Here is a 17,030-nt window from a genome sequence, read left to right as displayed (position 1 = left end):
AACTCTTGTACTCTGTTTTTAGGAAAACTTTTTTTTTTTTTTTTTCCCAAACCCTTCACATTTGAATGACGTAGAACACCAGAAGAAAAGCTGGTCAAATGTGTCAGAATTTTTGCTTGGACAGCTGATTCTATTTTATCTTATTATTATTTTTTTTTGGAGGACACTGTTAAAGTTTTAAAAATGCTGTATCTTTCTTTTCTCGTTTCCTGTTGCTATTTTATATTGGAACTTTTCTTTCCTCCATTTTTTTTCGTACTTTTCATGAGTCCCTTCTTTCTGAGATATATTATACTTGATTATATAATATAACCTATACCAGATAAGGAAAAAAAAATACAGGTAAGTGAAAAATGAAAGTCTCCGTCTAGAAATTCAAGAACTGAACTTCAAGGGTAGTGATTTTGCCTTATCTCCTGGCTTTGCTTATGTTTTTTTTTTTTTGTTTGTTTGTTTTTTGTGCCATGAGAAACTAAGATAATGGGATAACGTTAGAGCTTGTCTCCCAAACATAATGGTAGTAGCCATAACACTGAAATTCTGTTCTACTTCAAACATTTTTTTTTTTTTGGTTTAAACTAACTGCCAAGTGACCTTAGTAAAGCAATATCATGAAAGGAGTGGGGATCTGGTTGCGTCAAGATTGACTGAGCGAGCTCTGCACTCACACTTCCAGTCTGAAACATTTGCTGGCTCCCCTCTCCTTGGAACCCATCTTGATTTCCCCCTCTTGCTCTGATCTTAGCATTTCAAAACCTCGTACATCTTTGAGCATCCAACATAAACAATTTTGGATAGAGATGGTAAAAACTAAATCTGAGGTTTTCTCGTCCCCTCCCATTTTTAAAAATAAATTCTCTTTTCCTCTCCTGTACTTTAAAGTGTCTAGCAGATGATTATTTCACTGCCTTGAATTTTGAAAGGGAATAGCATATAATTTAAATCCTATTGTACATTGTTCTATCAAAAGATAGAACAATCTGCAGTTTAATTTGGCAATTGTCAGTATAAAATAACAGAAGAAAAAATAGTTTTAGACAGTATATATATATATATTTCTTTTAAATAATAGCTTATATGTCATGAGAGGAGAGTAATATTAGACTTACTCTTCTATTTTTGGCTGGCTAGTTTCTAAAAATATGGCAAACTCTCCTGACAATATGATCAAGAATTGTGGCATTTTAATGCCACCACTGAAAATATGAAGGGGTTTCTTCTGCATGAGGAAACCTACCCTGTAGGTACTGGGTTGTGCTGCAAAAAACAGTTTCCATGGATAAGTGGTAAGCATTTATGAGAGCAGAAGATGTTCTCAGTGTTGCTGAGGTCCAGCAGAAGAGGAACAAAGCAGAAGCAGACGTGGATCACACAGGCTTCTCTGGGATTAGAAGAGAACATTTTCACTCGGCTGCTAACCAGGTCAGCTTCCTGCTATGCTATTATAGAAGTGCTGAGACTTCTTTCTTTATTTTGTTTGCTGGAGGAGTGGTAGAATTTATCTTCGGTCTCCAAACTTTCCCCAGACTTTGTGTATTGCATGCAGCACAGGACACATTGCCCCACTGCAGAGTTAATTTGAATGAATCTGTCTTCTCAGATTAAATCAGCAAAGGTGAGAATGTCTACGAAGAAAATGGCTTTTGAGCCCTTGTAGCCACCTTAGTGACTGAGTGACTACTACAGATGTTGCAAGCTCTGGGAACCAGCCTGCACTGCAGTCACTTTATCTGTTGGGTCCCGCATAGGGAACAGGGGAAAAAAACTTTAAATGTTTTGGCTGTACGCTCATTCTCTCACTTCCTTTAAGTCTTTTCTGTTCAGTATCTCACATTTGGTAGCATGTTTGGGGATTATTACTATTGTTAATTTTCATCCAGAGTAATTTTAGTAGCTCTGGTTTTCTGATAAGCAATATGGCATTACATCCTTTCAGGCAGAACAGAAAGTTGTACCTTTGTCTCCTACTACCAGAGTAAGTGACTCAGAGTTATAAGTTGGTAGGTACTCCTCCCTCACAGCCTCCTTCATTGTCCTAAAAGAAAATAGCTGCCACCACTTCTTTGTTTAGAAAGCCTTATCCTGGTGAATATTAGATGTGCTATGAGACTAAATCTTTTTGTGACTCTCTACCTTCTCAAGGGTCTTGGTAAGAGGATGTACAGTTTTGTGCTCACTCACATTTAGGACAGATGCAAACACAGAATTGCTCAGCTGTCAAAATCAAGTTGTGTCTGTGTGCTTGCAGAAATAGGAGTGACAAGTGCCTCAGGAACTCTGATGCCCTGTACTACAATCCCCGTTGTGTCTAGTATGTCCAAGGTGAGACTGCATCCAAGTGGAGGATCCAGCTGAGATTTCAGGCTTCAGTTCAGAAGTGTAGTTGGAAAATAGAGAGAAGGTTACATTACATCTTTTTCCCGGGCAGTTAGGCTCTAGGTTAGCTCAGTCATTGGTTCATGACCTAGCCTGCAGTTTGGAAGTTGCAGCTCTGTTGTGCCCACTGAAAAGAAAAAGTCTTCATTAACACTACATCTTTCTGGAAACACTTTCAGCTTAAAATAATTAGGGCACAATTTATTTATAGAATATATATTATTAAGAAATAGGTTTACTGAATATTTCAGCTAGGGCTTAACGTATATTTTCTTAATACCTACAGACTGTAGAGCAGAGCAGAATTTGTAATCAAATAATGCATTCCTTTCCTAGTGATTTGGTCTGTCCTGAGATATTTAACTCACATATATCTACTCACAGGTAGAATATTTATTTTGTTACAGACTATGCTGAGCTACTCTCCTGTTCAATGTCTACTCAATGTGCAGTGACCACCACAATTCATCCTGATTTTGCAGTCATTATGCATTCCAAACCCCTGTTATGTGAATTAGCTAAAAGCAAGTAAGGATTATATGGGTTGGGGCCACAGCGACACCACCCTTACCTTCTGAGCCAGCACTAATTTCTATCACATTAGATTCAACAGTCAACTTTCAAGAGAGTGGAGTAATCTGTATAATTTTCTTCCAGTATAATCAATAAGCACAGTTGCTAGAAGTTCAGTTTTATGTATTGCTTTAAGTTTCTACATTAGCTGTTTCATTTTAATCACCCAGTTATCCTTTCTTGGCATCACACTCACACTTCCTCCTCCTCCCTTTCCCTGAAGAGAGCTATATTTAGGTATTAAATTAGCATTAAGTGAAGAATAATTTGAAATGCCTAAGAAATTAAATTTTAAGCACTGATCTAAGATGTTCTCTCTGTGTCAGGTATTAAACACTTTATCTGAAGCAATTTCGTGCCATCTTGTGTCATGTGCCACCCCCCGGATTACTGGGTTGAATGTATGGTCATTAAAGACATGATGATGGGAGAGAGAATAATGCTTCTTAATGTTTTTTTTTTCTTTTTTTTTTTTTTTTCTTCTGTCAGCTCCATGACCAACATGATATAGGAACTGCAGTCTTCTCTGCAGAAGAACACAGGTTACTATGGATCTGTTGTAAGCCTTGTGTTATGTCTATGGTATATACATTTCTCATTATCCACAACCAATGTGGAACTTTAGGTCTAACATTGTTAGTTTTAATGTACTTACTTTCCTTGTTTCTCCTCCTTTTATTTACCTGGGAGGAGAATTTATGATTGCAACATGATTGTGGTGGTTAAGTTGTAGGAAGAAGGTCTGAGCCAGCCAAAGGGCAGTGAAAAGCATTACCATTAACCTGACCCAGATCTGAAGTATGGCATTTCCCACAGCTTGTCAGAAAGATCTGAGCAAAAGAGTTGACATGTTTTTCTTCAGTTTAGACTACTTTTCTAGTCTAGCTGTTCAGAATAGCTATTTTTATGTGTTTAGCAGCACAATGCCACAGCTAGGTCTTTACCAGAGGAAAACAGAGAGCCTTGAACAGCAGGTGCTAAAAAGTTGTACCACTCAGTAAGATTCACTGACAAGGAACATGCCGCCTGGCAAAGTAACCGTACAGTATGATCCACCTGTAGTTTGAGATTTTTTTTTTTTTCAATCTAAAGTTCATCTGGCTTCAAGCTAAAGGTCATTCAAGCTAAAGGCTGTCAGACAAAGATTTCAGGACTTTTCAACATAGCTGTGTCCTGAGTGTGATCTGCTGATTAGTTTATAAGACAGAATAAAGCTTTTGCACCAGTTTTCTTCCATACCTCTACTATGATGTGTTTTCAGGGGTCCACAGTGAGACCTGGATCTGGGCATTTTTGTAACTGCAGAGGGGGAAAAGTATAAATTTATATTAGATAGAAGTTGAAAGAAAATAACCAGTGACAGAAGGTCATTGCTCTAGGTGATCCTGCTTGGCAAGGGGGTTGGACTAGAGGATCTTCAGAGGTGCCTTCCAACCTTGGCCATTCCGTGATTCTGTGAATCACTACTTTGAATCTTCATGCTATTTCTTTTTTTCTTTCCTTTTGCTTTTTAATACATATACATATATTTTGAATAGGCTACATTTACCAGGCCAGCAGAAGGAATCAAGAGTTATTACAAGGTTTAAACATTTCCAAGATTTTTTAAAGAGTCAGCAAAAGCCCATGCATGCCATATACTATTAAAATCTGAAACCTGAGGTCTTGATCAAACATTCTACTAGTTTGCAGCAGATTAAACAACCGCATTGATGTGAAATAATTTTGTTTCTCAGCAAATCCCATTTTGCAGTTTCTAGCTATGTTTGTTTACAGTAGAGGCTCTCTGGGGCAGGCTTTTTTTGCTCTGTTGGTGGCCAGAAACATGCACTGTGATACAGCTTACAAGTTCTACCTCTTTACTCTCAGTTACAGTCCAATGGCACCTTCCAAACACTCTATGCCAGACTGGGAGCAATTTACTTTCAAAATATGAGGAGCAGAACTTGTACTCAGATGGCATTCTAAAGAAATGGGTTTCACCCTCAGGCAGAAGCTTCTTGGCTCATCTCTGAAGCAAAAGGGCACACTGAGTTATGTGAAACCTGCATCCCTCAGTACTGCATTTCTTCAAAATTCAAAATGCATTTTGTAAACTTCCTGATGGACAAAGTGTAAGAGTAGCCTGGTGTATCCAATAAAAGCCTTATACAAAATGGTGGCAATGATGACGGCATTAAATTGTAATATTATTCAAATGTTAATAAAAGTGTCAAACAAAGCTTTTAATTATTTGGTGTACACTAGTTAGGAAATGGGGAAAGAGTTGAAGGAGCTTTTATTTCCTCTCTCAACTTTTTTTTTTTTTCTGATATGCCAAAAAAATAGGAGAGAAAAAGCAATATGTTGTGATTCATTATGTTATTCTTTTTGAGCAGCTGCAGAGCAAATAATCTGGTCACCAACTTTCAGAGCAAATCTATGGTGTAGCCCGCTGTAATTAATATGGGTACCACTAATTCAGCACTGACAAAGATTATTCATTACATTATATAGCATAAAGTTCTGGATTTTCAAAGTGTGGACCACATTCAGAGCAACACTTCTATTTCCAATCTCCAGTGAACGGTTTTCCTCTTATGCATAATTCAGAATATCCCCTTGATAACCACAAGAAAAGATTAGATGTAATAACATTAGAAAAGAATGCATTTTTCTTTTAAACTTTTATTGGGGAAAAAAGAAAAAGTATGCAGTCTACTACCACACACACACGTTTATTTAATTTCCTTCTCTGTTTTCGTCTGCTGTATCCTCTTATGCTTAACAGCAAAACAAAGAAGGAATGAAAACATAGCTAACCATCTCTCTCTGCAGCTTGGAAATATCTGTTGAAAGGAACTTCACACACAGAGAAATAATCTTTTGATTTTGCTTGCTAATTGGTGTATTAAGTGTGCTTAAGAAAAAATTAATGGTTATTTTTTGTGGTTGGACTTGATGATCTTGAGTGTCTTTTTTAACCTGACTCAGTGATTCTATGAGAAAATTCAGAAATTCTATGATTTCTATGAAAAACTGCCACAGGTAGTCTCATTGTCAATTTAAGTAATTATGATATTGTGCTCACTTAAATTTCAGCAGGTTCATTTGGGCCCCTCACCATGTTTGTCATTTGCATGGCTAAGAAACACAAGCCTTGTGTTCTCTGCTGAATGGTAAAACACTTTGCCACTTTGTCTAAACACACAACAATGCACTTAAGAGCAGTGCTGTGCCTTGCTACTGCTGTTTCTTGCCTCTTAGAGGACTGTTTTTCGCTGTGGGCTTGGAGAGTATGGAAAACACTTGTGCACATCATAGCAATTACATCGCTTTACAAAAAAAATACCTTTCCCACTTCAGTTCTCCATTCCTTTCTGAGAGGTTTCTAGGTCAGATATTGCAATTTAAGAGTGAAATCTCGCTGTCACCCATGGCTCAAGCAATTTTTTCTTTTTTTTTCTTTTTCTTTTTTTTTTTTTCCAGGGAATCTGCTGGAAATTGCAGTGGAGGAATTAATCTTCCCATAAAACTACAAAACAACTGCAGTCCCAGAATAGCAATGAGCTCCTGGAAGCCCTTTCTCAGTTACCAGAATTACTTGCATTCCTGCATGAGTTTATTGCCATGTGCCATCTCACGCCCCAGAGATGCTGCCTATGTAGCACAGAGAGTCCTTCCTTGACTGGGGACAGGTTGAAGCTAAGCTTCAACCTAAAATAATAAAGTAAGGCAGTTTTGTTGTTGTTGTTGTTTAAAAAAAAACCAAAACAACAAGATGCATTCCATTCATTAACTATCCATCATAAAGATAGATCTGCAAAATCCTATCTGCAGCTTATCATGGCTGTGTGGTTTCTGGTGGAAAAATAAATACTTCATTTAAATGGAATAAAGTGCTTTTCTCCAGTTATCATTCTACTCCAGGCTTTTGTGTCACAGATTGTCTGGCAGAATCTTACTATTGTTTCCTCCTGCAGCTTCTGGAAATGATCTTCTCTTCTCTTCATTAAAGAGAAATATGCCCAAAGCAGAGATGGATTTTATTTGTGGTATTCCATTGTATTTCTCCATTTTACCGTTAGTTGATTTTTAGCTCTCACTCTATTTCACTTCTGTGAACATCATTTACGTCAAGACTTGTGCAGTGCTCCGGGTGATTGTTGATATGCCCTGAAATCTGTGTCCTCCTAATGTATTTGTATTGTTAAATCTTTGATAAGCTCACTAGGTCTGAGTCACACCCCTGACTGCACATTTCAATAGTGCAAACCTGGCTGCACATGAAGCTAAAGGCGGGTAGACAGCAGGTCTTGGAGAGGTAGGTCTGACATGAAGGATGCGCAAAAAGCCAATACTAATACTCCCTAAATGGCCTTGCCTGTCTTCTTTGTTAGAATTCATTTGTTCAGGCTATCCTGAAATCCACTATTTGATTAGGGAAGAAAAATATCCAAGAAAACTGCTTTTGACTTTAAGTCTGATCATCCATCTGATGAAAGGGAACAGCAGGCATTTAGATATGAACTGGCTGGCTAGTCAATGTTTTTTCCCCTCCTCCAGTCCTTCATCTTGGTATCTGAAAAAGCAGCGGCTCTCTTCCTCTGAGGCTGCTCTCCTAGTGCCAGATGGCTCGTCCCTCCTCTGGCTAACATGCCACCTTGGAGACATGGCATCTCCACCTGCACAGGGCCTGGATCTTGGACACCAGCCTGTGAATTGCAAGAGATTTGACTATGGTTCAAATGGTTATCACTAAAAATAAGCCTTTTAAATTTTTTTCTTTTTTTTTTTTTCTTTTTCTTTTCTCTTTCTTTTCCTTCCCTCCCCCCCTTTTTCTCTTTTTCTTTTTTTTTTTCTTTTTTCCTTCTTCCTTTCTTTTTTTTTTTTCTTCTCTATCCATCGGGACTGCAGAACACATTTCCTTTAGAGCTGGGGAAGAACACATTGAACCCGAAGCCTGATGAAGTGGCTAGCCTCTCTCTAGCATCCTTTATTTGATGAAAGATTTCACCTATGAAGGTAGCATTGCTGCCTGTTTTCTTCCCAACACTTGAAATACCTCAGCGTGAACTTGAAACAGTTTCAGAAATTAGTTTCCTCCCTCTCCATCACTTCCCACCCCACCACAGAAATGTTTATTTTTTTCAGTTACTTTCTTCAGGGGTTGTGATTTTAGTTGCTTCCTGTGCACACAGTATTATGTCTTGTGATTCATTACCTTGTTTACGGGTGTTTAGAGTCTGGAAGCCTCCTGTAAAATGTGATTTGTAAATATATCCTCCACGTCAGATGGTGAGTAAGAGAGGGCTCTAGCGCTTCACTGCCTGCTGCTCTGAAAAATTATAAAGGTAGGAAATAAAACATCTGTCCAAAGAAATCTGTTCTCTGTTGGAAGATCTTAAAAGGGAAGATTAAAATTAATAGCAGTGATAAAACATATATTAACACATACAGTTAACAGTAAGGTTACCAGCTGCTTAGTTTTAAACAGCAGATGCCAGACCAAATCTCCCCTTACTTTCGAGGGAGCAGAAGGGACTGACAATGCCCGATGCTAGGAGGATGGCTCAGGCCATTCCTCTCAGTTCCTCTGCCCATTCCAGACCATCAGTTGAGGTTTCTCTCTGCTCAAAGCACGTAAGCAGAATTTGGCAGCTAAAAGCTGAGAGAAGTGTAATGGAGCCATCCCATGTGAGATGTAGTAGGAAATACAGTCAGTTTTTAATCTAGTTTTCTATAACTTTGATGTCATTGACTCTGCAACTGTCTGTATGATTTTTTTTTCCCCCTACATATTTCCTAGATTTAATTTCTCCAAGAACTGAGGAAACCAACACTGCCATAGAAAAATCATGTTGAATCTATGTATCAAACATCTTAGATCGAACACACAAATCTCTTGACTGTCGCTGGGTGAGACAACAGCTTGTCACTCTGCTTGGTGAGCAGCCATACGAAGAGAACAAGATGAGCTTCTGCTAACAGATGAAGGCTGGGGAATCTGGTGATCTCTGGCTCCAACAGGCTCTAAAAAGGAAGTGCTGCCTTGTGCAAGCCCAGGAGTTTGCTCCTCTCTGCCCCTTTGTCCTCTCTCCCCATCAAGTGTGGGTTCTTTCTGTCTCATCCCCATACTCTCTCCTCCTCTGTTTTGAGACATCAGTTTCTCTCATCCTCCTCTTTTAGCTGGGAATAGTCTTCCCAAAACCAAAGCAGAAATCTGAACCTTGCTTTATTTAAGCACTGCTAACCACTGCATCTTCCAGCATCCTGGTGTTTTTTTTTTTCCATTCTCACTCAGATCTGGCCCCTTGATCAGCTGCAGCACCTCTCAATGGCTGCAAAAAACAATGGCAAGCAGATTCCTGTCTAGTTAATTGAACTGCTTCGTTAATGTGGAAAAAGCTGTGCATTCCCTCCTCCACCAGCTCTATTCTCAGACACGGTGGAGCATTTTTCCCCTGCATTGCTTCCAATAAAACTCAGCCCGAGGCAGACAACCTAGCACAGAAAATTTTAGTCCAAATAGTTAAGAGAGAGATACAAGCAACCAAAATAAGATCTTGCAATGGAAACTGCCATGTGCCTGACAATGGATGATGTTACCAGCTCTGTCTGCTCTGCGTATATTCAGACTTCCTATCCATGCTGTGTGCACTGTGACATGCTCAGAGGAAAGGAATCCTTAAACAAGTGGGTTTTCTCCTTAACTTGCCCACAGCTGTTCAGCTGTTTTATCAGCATCCATGGCAGAATGTAGCACAATTTATGCCTGATTATTATTGAAGAATTAGCAATAGAAGCCAGCCAAGTGACATTTTTGGATTTTATACTACCATCTAGTAAATGTGTAACACTTATACATTAGTAACTGATTAAGTATTCTGCTGGATCCCAGACCTTAAGTAATTATGTACCATTTTAAAGAGAGCAAAGGAGCAATGAAAATTGGTTAAATTAAACAGGGAAAAAGTAAAGAAAGGCAATTCTCAAGAAGACAAGAAAAAACACTTACCCATGATCTGCACTAGCTTATACTTAGAAGATACTGATGTAGCATAATGCACTTAAAATCCGAGCAGCATCAATACCTGATGGGAAACATAATTGCCCTCTTAGCTCAACCCAGGAAGAAAACTCTAATGTTTTTACTGAAATAAAAATCCTTCCAAAGGTCTTATACTTTCAGAGGTTAATCACATGAGTATCTCCATGTCATGGCCAAGCATTAAGTAAGCCTTCTTTACAGATCATGTGGCAAATAGCCTCTTCCACCTTCTAGTCAATTGAGTTTGTCATCCTCTCCACAGTCCCACCTCTCTTTGCAGCCAGTGGGTTGCATGTTTACGAGAATACCCTGCAAAGTGATTGGGAATGCTTAAAGATGATCTGGGGGTCTGGAGTCCTTTTCTGCTGATATAAGGCTGGCTGTCCTCAAAACAGCTCTCAGAGAGGCCAGGTACCTACCAGAAGCCCCACAATCTTATAAATTTCATCCAGCAGCTGGACTGATGCTGGAGCCCTAATGGTAGAGTAAGAACTGTCTGCTGGAGACTGGGGAAGCTCTGGGGAAGGTGCTGCTTTGCAGCTGTATCTCTTCACCTCTGCTAGGAGGTCTGCACTCTGATGGCTCTGCCTCGCAAGGCTGTAGAAAGGGGGTGAACAGTCCCAAACTACTTTCAACTAACACAGAACAGAATTACCTGGGAGAGCTTCACAGAAACTTCAAGGTAGAGGGTTTTTAACCATGACAGCAGGAGGCTCTGTGTGATTGGTGTCTACAATAGAATGAGCCTTTGGAACATTTCAATGTGGAGACAATATTAAACTGGATTTTTTTTTTTCTTCAGTACTGCTGGTCTAAGGAAGATTGGCATTTGCCTTGCTCTTCTTGCTATATGTGTCCCTTGCCACCTGTGAACTGCTTGAAGTAATTTTTAAAGCCAAACCAATCTCGTCTCCTAGAAACTAGCCCTTGACGGACAATGTGTTTGAATGATGGATTCCTGTGTCTCTTTCTAGAGTAGAGGCACCTTAGCTGTTCCTCCTTCAGGTATTTTACAACTAGAAGTAACAATAAAAGAAAGAAAGAATGACGCTGAAAACTATTCACATTTTTCCTATTGCTATGGAAACTATTTTTTTTTTCCCCAAACGTCAGTACATGCTATTGTGCTTTATTATGAAACTCTGGTAAGGCTTATCTTCTTATAATGAAGAGCTTTATGTAACTTGTGTAACCTCTCTTGAATTGGTGCAAAAGTGGTGAGTCTAGACTATGAAGTAATGCTGTGTGGTGTGATTTTAACTTTAGATATTTTACATAGCAGCCTTTGTGGTCACAATGACAAAGGCTTCTCTGTCTGCCTGAGAGAAGCAGGGATGGGTTATTCTAAGGTGCTAGAAAGAAAGTTAAAAGTGATTTCTCGAGGTAGACACGGAAAGTAAAAAAAAAAAAAAGGAAAAAAAAAAGGCATTGTTCAGTAGAGAAAATGCTATGAATATCTACTTTATCTTCTTAGATGCAGGCATCTCTCTAGACATTCTGTTACATGCTGTTGGTCTCAATTTTAACATCCATCGTGTAAACCTCTTTTATGCTATGCTGGGGGAACCTGTTAATTCATTTCCGAAGACTCTGCATCTGCTTGTCAATACCTGTACCCAGACCAGCTGTAGAAGCAAAACACCTTTTTCCTTAGAGAGTTTTGGATAGGCTTTATGTCCTGTCACGTACTCTGTGAACAGATATATCTGAAAAGTTGAAAACAAAACAATCTGTGCCTTTTCCGTGCTGTACATGTCAGTTTTGTTGAGGTCCTGCAGAGAACATCTATTTGACAAATACCATTATGCCACCTGAGGCAGATCTGACTGTTTCTGGCCAAGCCCAGGTGCACTGGGTGTAGGTGACCAGGTGTTGGCAATGGGGGGCTGCAGGGGTGGTCTCTGACAAAAGACCAAGGGCTGCCCTGTGCTGGTTCCAGGGAATCCACCAGAGGACAGAGCTGAGCTCAGCAGCCAAGATGATGGTGCCTCTGGGAAAACAGGTTTAAGAAATGGCTTTTTTTTTTTTTTGTTTCTTTTTTTTTTTCTGCCAGGGCAGAAAAATAAAGACCATCTAAGATAATCAGGACAAGAGACAAATGTGAGAACCTCTGTTAGGCCCAGGAGAGCTTGGAAATATGCCTTGAAAACCTTCATTGTGTGTCCAAGCCCAGCTACTGACTAGATGCTCAGCTGAATCCTGCTCTCTTACCTGCCCAGGAGAAGTTCCTAGGTGTGCTCAGCACCTCCCAGAAGCCTGAGAGCTGAGGGACAGGCCAGTGCGGTACCTCCTGCCCTACCTTCCCATAAGCCAGCTAGGTTCTCCTAGGACTTCTGTCATTCAGCCTTTGCTGTAAATGGCAAAGAACAGGGGAAGGTTCAGGATCAGACCTAATGTTTCTGACAAATAGCTCTTGCAGCTGCTGTTGATCCAACTCTCTCTCTTGGGGCTCATAAACTAGAAACTACTGATGCTGAGAGGCTGGCTGCTGAGAAAGAACTATTTCTCACTCCTGGCTCTAATCTCTGCTACCAGTGCCAGTCCTGCTGAGTCATTTCCCTATTCTGCAGGACCTGTTTCTGAATCTCCTGGCCTCACAACTCCTTCATTATCAGATTATCAATTTTCCAGCACCTTTAATCATACAGTAGGGAGTGGGGTCAAAACCATAGACAATGCTTTTTTATTGCATAACAGGAGGTCTTTGGCAAAGCTGCATTAGATGACAAAAACAAACAAACAAAACCCCCCAAATCAGTATACCATTTCTGTCTGGACTTTATGCCAGGGCTGCCATACAACCCATTCATCTACTATTAACTGATGCAGGTGCAAGCTAATGACTTTTTTCTTTTTTTCTTTTTCTTATTTATTTATTTATTATATATATAATATTTCTTGAACAGTGAATATACTTGCTTTCTCCTTTCTTCCTGGATCAGTTTTTACTGATAACATCAGCTACCATTGAGCAAGATGGCTGAGCCACACAGGAAAAATGCTCAGTTTATTAGGAAGAGGGGTGACAGGAGGCAGGTTGTAGACCAAATGGTCTGAACAGGGGCAAGGAGTAGAAATCAGCCATGAGGGGGAGTGGAGAGAGCTGAATTGTTTCTACAGACTAATACTGTTATTAGTGGAAGCTGCCTGTTGTAATTTAATGACCAGGAAGTATAATTTCGGACAAGGAAACTCAATGAGAATAGGATTTACTTTTCAGAAAACTTGTAATGAAACTGTCTTTTTGACACAGACTCATACTTCAAACTGGCCACTAGCAAGATCAAGTTAGGATGAAATTTCTTGGAGTGTCTTCATCACTACTTCAGTCTGTGAACCGGTGACTACCTGGAGTTATTTGCTTATGAGGCATCTGCCTATAAAACTGACTTATACTGGTTTGCAGCATTTTTTTTTTTTTTTCCACAGACATTGTGGCCACTTGAGATCCATACCATATAGGAGCATACACTGAGGAGGTTGCATTCCTTCTTCTACCATGGAAAACTAAAGGGCTACTAAACCTTATCTTCCATGAGGCTCAACCTACTCAGAGAATAGAGGCTTTGGTGACCTATATTCATCATCCACTTCTGTGTAACTTGGAACATAACTGTCTTGGAAACTAGCCATCTGCAGTACTACTTGTGAGTGGACTCTGGGTTTTTAGATATTGGGAAGAAGCAATGACTGTGTGTGTCTGTTATCTGGGGCCACGAATGCTGGGGCCATGGTTCTGACTTGGAGACAACATTAGAGGAGAGAAATGATAGGGTTGGTTTACCTGTATCTGGAAAATCATTGGAATAAACACCTAAGAGTTTGTAATTAGGGTGTCAGGAGAAATGCCAGATGTTGACCAGTTCTGAGGTAAAGTGGAAAACAGCTGGATATAGTGCCATGGACACGTAAGCATAGACAGGATGGGGAAGGTTTGATCCCAGCCAGTGTTCATCACCATTACGCTGAAGTTTTAGGGGAGAAGTTTAATGGAAATAAAACTTTCAGTAAGGGTTTTAAGGAGATTTAATTTGTGTTTAAGGGTTTTTATTTGATGTAGATTTCTGTTTAAATTTCTTTCTTTTTGTTTAGTGGAGACAAAACCAGGCCATAAAAACCACTGAATAATTTCTAATAACAGCTGGTGGCTAATTTTAACATATTAAAAAATTGTGGTGCTATTGAAGTAGAAAACTTTGAACACTAACCATTTTGCTTTGTCAAAATATTGTAGTTTTACTGTCTTTGATTTAAATGTAGTTCCTTAAATCTCAGCTACACATAAGAGTGACTCATGAATTTAAATGGCACAGATTAAAGTCTAACCAAAAATATTCATAATTTCACCGGAGATATTAATCTTGTCTCTTCTTTATATTGTACCTATATGTTATACAACATGGCTGATGATGCCAATGGGGTATGTGCACATGAAAAGGGAGAGATTTCAGTAAAAACCCCGTGAGTTTCTTATTGAATGCCTATGTGCCTGCAGAGCATGTATTTTCTTAAAAATATCTGTGATTGCAACTCCTATGTTTTCTATTCTCACTTCTAAATGGGAGACACTTTGCTGCTATCCTGACACACACCTAACATGTTTGACTTTAAGGCATCTTTTGGAAGTGGCTAGGCTACATATACTTAGCAGAGAATGAAAATTAAAGTCATTTATTTATTTATTTGTTTGTTTTTCCTAAATGGGAGAATATTAAAGTTGAAAAATCTATACCTAAATATCTGAAATGACATATTTGTTTGGATATACATAGTTCCTACAAATCATACTCATCCATCTCGATCCTGCATGAAGCTCTTTGTACAAACCTTCCACTGACTTAAAATCCATGGGTAGAGATATGCTCCGGTTTTGTTCAGTCACAGCAACAATTTAAAATATGTGTAAATATATGCATGCTCCTTGTGTATATATGTAAAAATACATATATACATGTACGTATGTATATACCTATGTTGCAGAATTCAGCCTTGTGAAGATTTCAGGAACACACTGCCAGGATATTGGATATGGGTAAAGAGGATGGGGAGTATTATAGGGATGCTTACCAGCAGTCTCATACTTGCACTTTCTTTTGCATGGGGCAGCATGTCTCCTCCTGAGCATGGGCCCTGGGCTCACTGAGGTGAAAGGTAGGGTTTCAGTTACACCAGGCTGTTAAGTAACAACACACAACTCAGTAGGAAGTTACTTGCGTATTCATTACTACACTTCCTTTTTTTTTTTTTTTTTTTTTTAATGCTTGTAATATTACAGAAATGCTTATGTATAATTCATTATCTCACTACTTTCCTCAGGTCTGCTTTTCCATATGTTAGCACAGTGTTTCTAGATATATGATTTATTGCTGAGCCCTGGCCCACCACTTCTACATTTCATATAGTGAATCACAAGCCTTGTTTCTCCAAATAAACAGGGATTGTCTCTCTTGATTTTCCAGGACTTGTTTTCACCCTGTGTGTAAATTATCATCACGGTTTTGCCCCTGATCTGCTGCCATTTTAAGATCCTTAAACTGTAAATTTTTTTCTCACACAGCTCCAGTGCTGTTTCCAGAAGGGTGATGTTGGCATATGCCAGTGAGCTTCTAAGGATTTAAACTGACTCTTGTAATCCATTTTAACTTCAATGGGCTTTCTTTTTTTTCTGACTCTCTCTCTCTCTCTCTCTCTTTTTTTTTTTTTTTTCCTTCCTTTTTCTTGGCCTTTTCTTCTGTAATTTCCCTTTTTTGCCCTCATAATTTTTGTAGTTTTAGTTGAATCTTCACTCTCTGATCTTATTCTTTTTTTCTGGCTGTATTTCACCCTTTACTAGTCCTTTTGATTGGACAATTCTCTCATTGGTTTGAGATGCTAACTGCTAGAGTAAGAGTCTAAGAAAAAGAAGAATTATTATCATAAAATAACATAGTTAAAGATGGTTGGAAAAAAAGCACAGTCATGAGAAAAGAGGAGATAAAGATCTGAATATGTGGCAAAGACAGAGAAGATTCACTGCTTCTGGAATAACAAAAAAAATTTTGCAAGATGAGATGAAATCATCAGAAAATGACTATAATGCTCACTCTAAGGCAATCTCCTACTAGGTAAAAATATCAAGATGAACAACTTAAAAACATATGAGAGAAACCTGCTGTGTTTTTCACTTCAAGACACAGAGCACATTCTTGTAGGAAACCCAACTGTTTTTTGTTGTTTTGTTTTGTTTTTAAATTATAATTTCATTTCCTGCTGCTCTTTTATGGCTCGTATCTTCTATGACATAGATTAACTTGTACAGCTTTCTCCCACTACTTTTGTAGGCAATGAAGATGGGTAAATGATAATGTGAAAAACAGCCTAGGGATCCCATAGAGGGTGACATTAGATGACTCCACACTAAGCTGCAAGGAGACATTCAGGAAGCAGCTGAAGTAAGGTAAATTTGCTTAAAGGTAAACTGACACCTATGAGCAGAACAGGCATGCTTTGAAAGCAAAGCTATAACTACTGCCACTGACATAACTACTACCACTACGACTACCCCCTCCTTCAAAAAAGAAAAAAAAGTATATAGTGGTTACAAGCAAAAATTGTTATTGCAGTATTTTATTGTGTCCCATTCCAAACTTCAGAACCTTTAGAAAAGAGATTCTTGTAGGTCAATGCCTAGAGGAAGAGCAGCAACAATTCCATAGTTAGATAACTAGGGAATTGTTTTCTTGGAGGAAAATCTTGTAGATCTTACTTCATAGTGCTTAGTGAGGGAAGCAGTAGCTAGAGAACTTATGGGTTATTGTTATGAGGAGTCATCTTTTTCCTGAATTTGTGCTTTTGAATCACCCCCGCCTTTGGTTATTATCATAAAAGTCTGTCTTTAATTTGGTGCCATGTGAAAGCTGTATATCCATCAAGGGCTTGAAAGAAAGATCATTGCCAGAATTCTTTTTGAACTCAGAATTCATCTCCAGAACACCCTCCAAAGAGTAACAGCAGAAAAAAAGATCAAATAATTTTTCTCTTGACCATGGAAATAGTGAAGATGAAGAATTGT

The sequence above is a fragment of the Anser anser genome, assembly GCF_964211835.1.
Source record: "Anser anser genome assembly, chromosome: 4".
NCBI lineage: Eukaryota > Metazoa > Chordata > Aves > Anseriformes > Anatidae > Anser > Anser anser.
This window is presented reverse-complemented; position numbering follows the sequence as displayed.